General features: G+C 44.4%; 1 protein-coding gene across 1 annotated transcript in view; it reads right to left on the reverse strand.

Moving 5' to 3' along the window:
* Nucleotides 1-10,707, reverse strand: part of TRAF3 (TNF receptor associated factor 3) — a 189,488-nt gene extending 178,781 nt beyond the window's left edge. The window contains exon 1 of the mRNA XM_030214988.1: nt 10,353-10,707. The gene's annotated coding sequence lies outside the window, so the exon portion shown is untranslated. The remainder of the gene's footprint in view (nt 1-10,352) is intronic.
* Nucleotides 10,708-11,491: the final 784 nt, after the last annotated feature.

Here is an 11,491-nt window from a genome sequence, read left to right on the forward strand (position 1 = left end):
AGACCTGTAAGAAGCAAGTTGCAATAGTCTAAGCAAGAGGTGATAAGAGTGTGGATGAGGGTTCTGGTAGTGTGCTCAGAAAGGAAAGGGCGAATTTTGCTGATATTATAGAGAAAGAAACGACAGGTTTTAGCAGTCTGTTGAATATGTGCAGAGAAGGAGAGGGAGGAGTCGAAGATGACCCCCAAGGTTACGAGCTGATGAGACAGGAAGGATGAGAGTGTTATCCACAGAAATAGAGAATGGGGGAGGAGGAGAGGTTGGTTTAGGGGGGAAAGATAAGAAGCTCAGTCTTGGTCATGTTAAGTTTCAGATGGCGCTGAGACATCCAGGCAGGCTGATACTTTGGCCTGGGTTTCAGCTGAGATTTCTGGTGTGGAGAGGTAGATCTGGGAGTCATCAGCATAAAGATGATACTGAAAACCATGGGATGAGATCAGAGTACCAAGGGAAGAAGTATAGATGGAGAAGAGAAGAGGTCCCAGGACAGATCCCTGAGGTACACCAACTGACAGTGGGATAGAAGTAGAAGAGGATCCACTAGAGTATACACTAAAGGTACGCTGGGAGAGATAAGAAGAAAACCAGGAAAGAACAACGCCCTGAAATCCAAGTGAGGACAGTGTATCAAGGAGCAGGCTGTGATCAACAGTGTCAAAAGCAGCAGATAGATCGAGAAGGATGAGGATAGAATAGAGACCTTTGGATCTGGCTAGGAACAGATCACTGGGCATTTGTCTGTCCCTGGAGGGCTCACAATCCAATTTTGTACCTGGGGCAAGTGACTTGCCCAAGATCACAACGAGCAGCAGTGGGATTTGAACAAGCCACCTCTGGCTGTCAAGACCGGTGCTCTAACCACTAAGTGACTCCTCTTCTACCTTTTTTTAGACGCAGTGACCAGATTTACACACAATATTTGAGGTGCAGTCGCACCATGGAGCAATACAAAGGTGATATAATATTCTCAGCTTTGTTCTCCATTCCTTTGCTAATAATTCCTAACATTCTATTTGCTCAGTGTGCAGCAGCAGCAAAGAAAGCAGAGGGTTTCAACGTATCATCAACAATGGCACCTAAATTTTTGTATGTCTGAGCCACGCGGTGCAGGTATTCTCATGCTGGTCTTAAGTATCACAAGACCAGTACCAAAGTTACTGCACCACACAGCTCAAGTTCACAAGGAAACGCAAGGTGGACAGAGCAAAATGTTCTTTCTCCTAGGGGGCAACCACAGACAGCAGGTTAAGAGCTATGGGTAAGAGGGACGAGCACAGGATAGGGATGAGAAAGTAACTGCCTTGAGGGCTAGAGATTGGGAAAGGAGTGGCGTCTGCCTGATGTAGGGAACACCCCTACACTGGCTGGCTGGCTTACTTACTGAGTGGTGAAAGCTAACTGGGTTGGGGGAGGGAAGGGGGAAGGGGGTTGGGGAGGGAAGGAGCTGGGGTGGTTGATTTTAAAGAAGATACACAATGGGATAGTAGAGGAAGCCTAGTGGGGAGGAATGGGATAAAAAAAACAATGGGTGATGGTAAGGTGGGTCAGAAATCAAGATAGGTTGGGGAAGGGGCTGCTGGCTGTATATTTCTGCCAGTGGCATTCATAGGTGCATTAAGGGCCTGATTCACTAAGCTTTCTTTTCTCCTTAGACAAGGAACAGAAAAGTCTTGGTAAAGCAGATCCTAAATGAGCTTGAGTGGACCTCAAAGAGGTTTCTCCCCCATTCCTCACTTCAGTGGAGACAAATGGCAGCTGTAGGAAGGGATTGGAAAAGGTCTAAGATTTTCTGCTGGCTCCTAAATCCAAAGAAAGGGTGTCAAGTCCTGGGTTAATTTTTTGGGGGGGAAAAAACAACACACAAAACCCTGTTTAGAAAGCATTCTTGATGGGCCACCCATTTACCTCTGGCTCATTAGGGATAAGGGGACAATATGGCGCCTAAAAAAAAAATCAGCACGAAATTTAATGCCAACTAAGCATATTCTATAAGCAGCACCTAGATTTAGAAAACGGTATATAGAATATGCTTAGTTGATATCTCAGTGCCTAAAACTACGCGCCTCCATTTACACCAACGAAAACATCGTGAAAATTCCAGCACGTAGATTTACGCACTGGGCCATATTCTATAACTACACACGTATATGTCCCCGCCCATAACCACGCCTCTTTTGGCCTGTGCACGTAAGTAGTTAGGCGCACTACATTACAGAATGCGCTTAGTGAGTTGTGTGTATAAATTCTAATTATTGCCAGAGCTCACTATTGCTTAAGAGCTGTTATCAATGCTGATTAGCTTAAGCCAATTAAGTTGCGCGTGTTATAGAATATGCTTGGATTTCGGCATGGATCTCTATAGAATCCAGGGGAAAATGCCTCCAACTTCCTATCATGTTTCATGACGAACAAAAAAAAAAAGGCACATCATAAAAAGTTGACTCTGTCGAATGATTGTTGCTAATACTTCAGAATTCTTAAACGACTTAGGTCTGCAACACTGAAAATATAAAAACTCTACAGCATGTATTCATTTACTTTTCTTGTTGTGCCTGCCTTAACATTATTTCTTTTGTTCTTCATAATAGAAGGAATCTTCCCTTTGCTCTTTTTCACTTGTCCCTTTCTTTCCCTTCCTGCTGGAAAGTTTGTAACATATATTGTAGAACAAGAGGAAAACAAGGGAATTACCTCAATGAGATACTCAGGATTACTGATTCATACAGCAAAACTTAGGTACTTCCTCATCAGAAATTTTTCATTGGGGGAATCAGAATATTCCAGTTATAAACACAGTTCTCAAACAAAAGTGAAAGCTTCATATACTGTGGGGTTAAACAAAAAAAAAAAAAAGAGAAGAGTCACTAATTTAAGTTCTTTTTTTGGACTCAGTCTAAGGAGGTCATTTTCGATCTATACTGGCACAAAGTTCATAGGTACTTTTTACCCAAGGACTTCTCCACAGTTTTCAAAGTGAAAGAGCATGTGTGCTTTCTCTTTTGATAATTATTTTAGGAAACTAATATTGGCATTTTTAATCCGCTTTACCAAAATGGCTCAAAGCAGATCACAATCAAGAAAAGAACCAAAGAGATAATCCCTCTTATAACAGTAAAATATCCCTAATAATTGTAGCTTATATCGAAGATACCCGTCAGATATTGAAAAGATAATTCTCCTAAAAGTGCGATAACAAGAGATATTATTATATTGTAGCGCTATAGAAATGCTAAATAGTAGTAGTAATATTACAAATATTACACGGCAGTTCATGCCACAAAACAGGGACCCTGCCAAACTAGTACATCTACTAATTTATGCTGGTAATTTTTCTGATACAAAGTATGCACACGAATGCAAGCCCCTCTAATCCCATCTCGCTGTCAGTACAATTATGCATATACGTACACATAAGTCTACCCATATACAGGAAGAGTGATCTAAAAAGATCAGAAGAATGGTCTAATGTTTGGAAGTTAAATTTTAATGCAAAGAAGTGTAGAGTGATGCACGTGGGATGTAGAAACCCAAGAGAGTTGTATTTGTCAGGGGGTGAGAGACTGGTGGGCATGGACTGGGAGAGGGACCTTGAGGTGATAACTATCAGAGGATCTTAAGGCAGCGAAGCAATATGAAAGGTGGTGGATACAGACAGAAGAATGCTAGGCTGCACAGAAAGAGGCATATCCAGTAGAAGAAAAGGAGGTGTTATGCCTTTGTACAAGTCACTAGTGAGGCCCCATTTTGGAGTATTGTGGTCAATTTTGAGACCATATCTCGCCAAGGACATCAAAAGACTTGAGGCAGTTCAGTGAAGGTGACAAAAATTATATGGGGCTTGTGCCAAAAGATGAATGACTTGAAGACATCAATATGTACACACCTTAGAGGAAAGGAGGGATAGGGGGGTTACTATACTTTCAAATATTTAAAAAGTATTAATATGCAAACTAGTCTTTTTCAGAGATGGGGCAAGTGGTAGAACAAAAGGTCAGAGTTGAGGTTGGAGGGTGAGAGACTTAGAAGCAATGTCAGGAAATACTTTTTCACAGAAAGGGTAGTGGATGCTTGGAATGCCCTCCTGCGAGAGATTGTGAAGACAAACAGCGACAGAATTCAAGAATGTGTGGGATAAACAGAGGAACACTATAGAAAAAGGATGGAATCCAATTAAAACAAAACTTAAAATGACCTCATAACTTGAGTAAGCTTTGGTAGCAGCTTCAGAGGTTGGGCAACAAGACCAATGCTGGGCAGAAAACAGATCAGGCTCAAGGCTGGAGTGGGCTTTGGCAACTCCAGTAGTTGGGAAGCAGAGAGACACAGAATAATTTTGTTCTTACCTGATAATTTTCTTTCCTTTAATCATACCAGATCAGCCCAGACTTATGGGTTTTGTCCATCTACCAGCAGAAGGAGACAGAGAAAATAGTTTCAAGTAATCCACCCCTTGAGGGTATCGTGCAGCCTGGAATGTTCAGTATTGCGAATAACCAAGTAATGGTGTTCTGAAGGTCTAGAAGATGACATAGTTAAAGACAAACTTGCTCAGAGCGCAGAACTTCACCGCCCCTATGTGACCATATGCAACTGTAAACCTCCCTTCACAGCAGATTGAGCGTGAAGCAAAGTGTCACACTGGGCTTAACCCAAGCACGTCCAGATCTACCCCCAAATTCGGGGAAAGAATTCCGTGTCCCACCGTAAACAGTAGTCATACAGAGCTGGCACAACAAGTGGCAGGAGGTGAAAGAGAAGATGTTCCTGAAAAGACTAACTGGACAGCACCGCAGTAGGTCCCACTGCATCCCAACACACAGGAGCATCAGGCAAGACCTAAATGAATCAACACACTGAAAGACATCAGCCAGGGAGGGTGTCTAGATTGGTCTGGTCTGGTATGATTAAAGGAAAGAAAATTATCATGCAAGAACATAATTTTTCCTTCCTCGTTATCTATACCCGACCAGTCCAGACTAATGGAATGTAGCAAAGCAGACCCCCAAAGAGGGTGGGAGAAACTGAGTAAGAACCCAGAAGATTAAACAACTGGTCAAACATACAAGCATAGGAAAACTCAGAAGCATAGAATAATCCAAAAGTGTGAGCAACTAGGCTACAAGAACAGGACTAAGGCTGACACTAGGAAGGCATCTAGGCAGCAGTACATGGTACGAGTGTCCCGAACAATAGAAGACTAAGCGCCCTTGGCCCAAGAGAGGCAGAAGAAGTAGCAAAGACATTAAAGGGCTGAAACGTAGCGACCCATACTGTGGGTAGGCTACGAAGCTGCAGTGAATCAAGGATAGCGGAATGGATGTGGTCAAATTCCCGAGATGGCGAGGCGTCTCACCAAACGCAATGAGACCATGTAAAGAAATAGAAGAAAGCTGCAACCGAACAGTGGCGAAACAGTAGTGGCCAACACGCGGCAATGCAGCCCTGGTCTGTATTCCAAGCTGAGGTATGCCCCATCTCCACAGAAGCTGCAGCCACCAGGCAGAGATGAAACTGTGCACAACTTGTGGAGACGGAGTTGCGCGCAAAATGCTGAGCTGGTGCTGCACTCCCCTGGCCTAGACAGAGTTTGTTACTACAAACAGAGAAGGAGATATATCCCAAAAGACAACCGTGTCCCCCAGACAAAGCACAGAGAGGGAGGAATGCTCCACGCAGACAGAAAATCACAGGAAGGAGTGAGAAAGAAACAGCAGTACCCTACCTAGAGAGCACGACACCCACCACGCAAGGAACAAGCAGCGAGCTATCTACAAACATTGAACCAGGCAAGTCAAGGGGAAGCTGTGATCTACATCTGGACAGAGACACGGCATCTTGTAAAGAAGTCATGGCCACACGCCCAGCCAGAGAGACAAGGACTCTGTCACATTGCAACTGTACTCACCATCCAGAGAGTGAACTGCGCTCCCAACACAAAAAGGAGGGAGCGCCAAAATCCACCATGGCAGAGGCACCGGAAACTCGAAAAGAGAAATCCGCCTGCAGCCTACCAGAATCCCCGAACACAGCCTCACAGTCAAGAGGACGACATAGAGACTGGCCAATGGGTAGCAAAAGGACAGGCACAGCCACCAGAGAACAAGCCTGACACAAGAAGACCTGCCCTAGAAGAACAGAGAATACCATGGCATGAAGCAGTCGGGCAACGATCCCCCATTGAAGCTGACCTCCCCCCAGCAAGGAGACGCCGAGTCGAGGCTCAGAAATAAACTGCATATGATGCGCACTCCATAGCCAGAGTAGAAGCAGCACCAATTGCTCCTCACCCGAGGAGCGCTGAAAAGAGGGAAATAAGCTACCCCAGCAGCGCTGAAGAGAGGGAAATAAGCTACCCCACGTATCCAAAAGGCCACTCAAAACACTTGTACCAACGAAAAACACCACCGCAGCTGCAGTCTGCCAAACACAAGATCAGGACCTGTGTACAGAGACACCATGTACATCAGCAAGGCAGAGAGGGAAAAAAAAAAAAAAGAGAGTATACTCAGGCCTCAGCCCCATGCTCCCCTAGAAAGTAAGAAGCATTGCTAGGACTGGCAGCGGGCAGACAACAGAGCACCGCTCGAGGGGAAGCTGAGTGCACGGACACCGGGAACCTGTAAATAATGAAAATGTCCTCTAGGGAAAGGAAAATAAACACTCTACCCCCAGGTAAGGAGGTGGCGCAGAAGAGAGCCACACGGCGTCATAGTAAGGAGCCACTGAGTCGCCAGCACTCGTACTGCTGTCACAGAGTGCGAGAGGAACTGCTGGCAAACACCATGGCCAAAGAAACCATAGTGTGCCTTAAGCGGCTGAGGCCCAAAATACCCACTCATGAAACTACTGCAAAGGCTGAACCAGCAGGCGTACGGAAATGGGCCGGCATCAAAACACTCCCGCAAGCAAAGGCTGGCTGGCAAACGTCCTCCATTCACTCCAGAAACGCTGGTCTAGGTCTCTGGGGATCGCAACCCAGAACAATGCCCAGCCAACAGGACGGAAACCCGAGCCATCAGCATTCCCTGGAAAGCAAGGAAGGAAAATCTCTGCTCTGCAGGTCAGAGTCACAAGTCCCATCCCACAGTCTGCCCAAAAACAATCGGACCCATACAGCAAGGCCTCAATTTCAGGATCGGATGACCCTCAGAGAGACCAGCAGACAAGAATGGGAACTCTGCAAGCAGCCAAGGCGGGAATGAGTGAAAGTACTCCGACCCTGAGAAAAAAACCCATCTCACCAGAGAAGCACATCAAGGAAAAAAGGCACCGCCAGGTATTCAAAATCCCATCGCTGCAATACAAAAACAAAGCCCTGAGGGAGCATCAGCATGAAGTACAACACATTCACAAAGCCCACCAAAATCCAAAGAGGATGAACAAACCCACCATAAAGAGGAAACCAAACGCACTATGACACCCCACAGAGGAAAAAACAACAACAAAGGGAAGTATTTTGCTCTTTTTATATTAGCGCTTTGTTTGTTTTTGCTTATTTTATTTTTTTAAGTAGACATCCGCAAAAGGTGATCTCTCTTCAATTGACAGGAATAAGTAGCAGCTTACCTCCAGGGCACAGGAACTCAGATATACTTGCCTCCACCAAAGAAAAAGAACCCCACAGGGCAGATAAAGGTGCTCCATGCTACAATCAACCATCACCCTGCTAGAAATACCACCAGGGGAGGTAAAGGAGAGGAGGGAACCAGTACCGCTGGATATTACCCTAGCTAGCAGATGAGGGACCCAGGAGCACCAAGTGTCACCTTAAATTACCCAAACATGGGATACCTGCACACCCCTGACTCCACTGTCACTCAGAAGAAGCTGGGACAAGAGTTAACAGTCCAGAGCAGCTGCACAATCCGTCCACCATCCACTAGGAGACGGAGAAAATACTGACCATTCCAGGCTGCATGATACCCTTGAGGGGCGGATTAATTGGAATTGTTTCCCTGTCTCCTTCTGCTGGTGGATGGGCATAACCTATTAGTCTGGACTAGTCTGGTACAGATGACAAGGAAGGGATATTTAATCAAGAAGAAGTGGACTGCAGAGTGCCAGATTCAACTCTGGCCACCTTGATGAACAGACTGGATCTTTATCTGCCAACACTTAGTTTACATCTAGGAATGGCTGAGAAAGTTACACTCCAAGAAAATCAAACAGTTGAGTAAAAGGCCCATTGTGCAATTAATGGAAGATGCCTTTGAAGACGTCAAAAAATATATTAAAATTTGTCCAATAATAAAAAAAAAACATAAGGTTCTTTTCCTTTAATTTTATTTATTTTAACAAGAAAATAAGTATTAATGCCAACAAAAACTAAATCAAATATAGTATATACAAACTGTCTACCCAAAAGAGTAGGAAATGAAACTATAATCCCAACCCAAACTCCCATCATACAGAGAACTGCCAAATCTACAATACATTTTACAGTACCTTAAAAGTTCTCTTTAAATGTGAGGCACCTAGGTAAAGAATAAAGCTGGAATGGCCCATTGACATCAGCATGGCCCAGAAACAATAATTTGACAGATTTCCAAGTGATTAGTGCTGATTGGAATTAGTAGATCTTTAAGAATAAAAAGAATTTTACCCAGAAACAGTTTAATTGAAGATCTTCTATATACCACCTTTCAAAGTTAGTGGCATAGTCCTATCAGCTAAAGGAGAGTTAGCATAATGAAAAGGGGACTAGAGTCGGGAAGCATCACAGACACACAAGTGAATTTCATGAAGAGCACCAACTTGAAAACCCACATTCAAAATATTATCTTACTCTATGCCAGGGACAAAATGTAATTCTATTCTGTTTTCTACTATCTTAAAGCCCAAAATGGTATAGTAAACTCCTATACCTCTTCATTAGACTACCATGATGCAGCGAAAGCAGCAGTGTAACAGGACAAGCATTCCAGAAAATCAAGGAATTCATAGATACAAGAAATACCAGCAGAAGTCCTGTATAACATCTTGTTCCCTGTTTACTTGGGCAAACTGCATCTATTTTATCCTATAAAAGGTCAGTAGCAACAATTTACAGTGAAGCTTTTAACTGCCTTTAGCCACATTTGCTCAGCTGCTGAGATGATTAAGTTTCAAAGTGGGCTTTTTTTTTTTTGCTATGCCTTTCCACGAACACCTTGTTTATATTTAGCCTTTATCCGGTCCGTTAACAGCCATTCAGGTAACTCGATTGTCTTTATGTACTCAGAAGATCTATGTTACATGTTGGGCTTTATGCACTGAGCAATATAGGGCAGGGTGCTTTATTTACTTTGATGATGCAGTGTCCAATGGGTATTTATGCTGCAAATTGATAACTGTTGGCATTTCAAACACCAAATCCTGTTCACTTATTTAAAATTACTATTGAACTGGCATGTCGAAGTTATATACTAGCCTAAATTCATAGTTCTAGTTTTTTAAAACAGCAATAAGTTGTTCGCTTCTTTTTTTTGTTTAATCTCAACACTGTGGTAGTTTTATGTTTGCCACTCTGTGGAACCCAAGTAGACTAGCACAGCATAACTCTAGTAAGGAAAATATTGACTTGGAGAAGGTACATCCCTCTCATACACACAGACACACACACAAAAAAAATCCAAACTGTAATCTAACAACTATTTGCAGGCATATTTCGCTTTAATAATAGAACACAAACAGACTATTTTACAAAATATCAGTTAGGCTACGGCTCCATATACAAAATTTCAATTAAAAATGAGACGTGTCCAGTATATAAACTTGTAAAATCAAAATAAGCTAATGACCTATAATTATTCTTCGATCCACTTTGCTTATGACTAAAGATCTGTAGCAAGGGAGGGACTGTGTGAGCTTTTTAACAATGCACGCTTTTCCAAAGAAGAAACCGAACAGGTGTCTCCATAAAACCAAAAATAAATATAAAATTTTACTTTATCTTAAAATTGGTTTCAGAGAAAAATTTAATTTGCAATATAAATCAAAAATGCTTCAAAGCATAATATAGTCAATTTGCTTTGGAAAAATCACAGCAAGCTTATCCAGCTGTCCTGTTAACATTTCATTTAGATATGGCACCGTCCAGTGGTTCTTTGCAAAATCTCTCTTCACCGTATTCCCAATCAACAGGTCTGACTATATAACCGCAGTGGCGTTTTTTTTTAACTCTCTTGACCGTAGGCACCCGTCAGAACGGCGAGGCCGCTCGTCCCCCCCCCCCCGGGCTCATTTTAACCCGGCCTCCCCGGGTTCCTGAACGCGCGCGGCTGTCTGTCCCTTTAAGAGCCGGGCCTGCCTCCGTGAAACCCGCAGCGCTGCGAGCATTAATCCCGGCGCGGGAAGAGGAGAATGTTACTTACGAAGGACTCGTCAGGGGGGCTGGTGGGAAGCAGCGAGCGCAGGTCTCCCCCCTGTTCCGGGCCTCAGCACAAACGGTAACGCACCGGAACTCACAACCGTCTCTCCCAGCCTGCCCGAGAGCACTTGCAAACTACTCCGGTGCCATGGCGTCCCCCCTCCCCTTTCTCTGTGACTGCGGGCGGGGGGGGGGGGGGATTACTCAGACTGAAAAGTGCCCCCCTTCTCCACCTCCTCGGTTACACATCTCTCTTGGCTCCAGTGAATTGCAGGCGGCGCTTTGCAGACTGTTTGTGTGTGTGTTTTTTTTAAACTACTGGAAAGTCCCTCTGTCGTAATTCACACTAGCTGTACTTCCTCCCCTCAGCCTGGAAATCCCCGGGTAAAGTGAATGCCTCATGGTCTGGGTGCCGCTGTTGCCGCTGAGAGAGGGAGGGGATAAGATTCCCCCCTCCCTCAACAGAAAAAAAAAAAAAAACCCTCGCGCACCCTTACGGCTCCGGTTCAGGCAGAGGACGCCTCAATCAAGCTAAAGTGTGCAGAAACCTGAGCTGGCCCCATTTGAGGGGGGGGGGGGGGGGGGGAGGGGACAGGCTCGTTGCTAGGGGGAGCCTCCCGCCAGCCCCGCCCTTAGCAACGGCGGCAATGCGACGGGGTTTAAACTGCGGGTTAAAAAAAAAATTAAGCTAGTGAGGGAGAAGAGGAGGGAGGGGGTATATACTTAAGCGTGCAGACAGGCTGGCTCCTTCGCCTGACTGGGGTTTATTTTTATTTTAAAAAGCTTATTTTTAAAAGTGGCGAGCAGGGGACGTGAGCAGAGAAACGACTAGCAATTTCATTTCAAAATTCATGCTTACAAGAGGTTGGGAACAGAGCAGGGGGGTTATTATCTGCCTTTCCCCTTTATAAAAGTATTGCATGAAAAAGGAGGAATTCTTAGTGGAAACCCTAAGGCTACAGTTCTCAAAGCGAATAATAAATTCCATGATCCCCTTTCTTGTCCTGAACTGGAGTTTTACACATTGGTCAAAGTGGAAAACACCAAATGAAAAATGCAAAAGGGAACAGCGCAGAGAGGGAATGCGATCTTTTTGTCCTGAAATGCCTTCCTCCTCCAGGTGCTCAGAGCTGACTCGCAGCG

Source organism: Microcaecilia unicolor, chromosome 9, assembly GCF_901765095.1.
Source record: "Microcaecilia unicolor chromosome 9, aMicUni1.1, whole genome shotgun sequence".
NCBI lineage: Eukaryota > Metazoa > Chordata > Amphibia > Gymnophiona > Siphonopidae > Microcaecilia > Microcaecilia unicolor.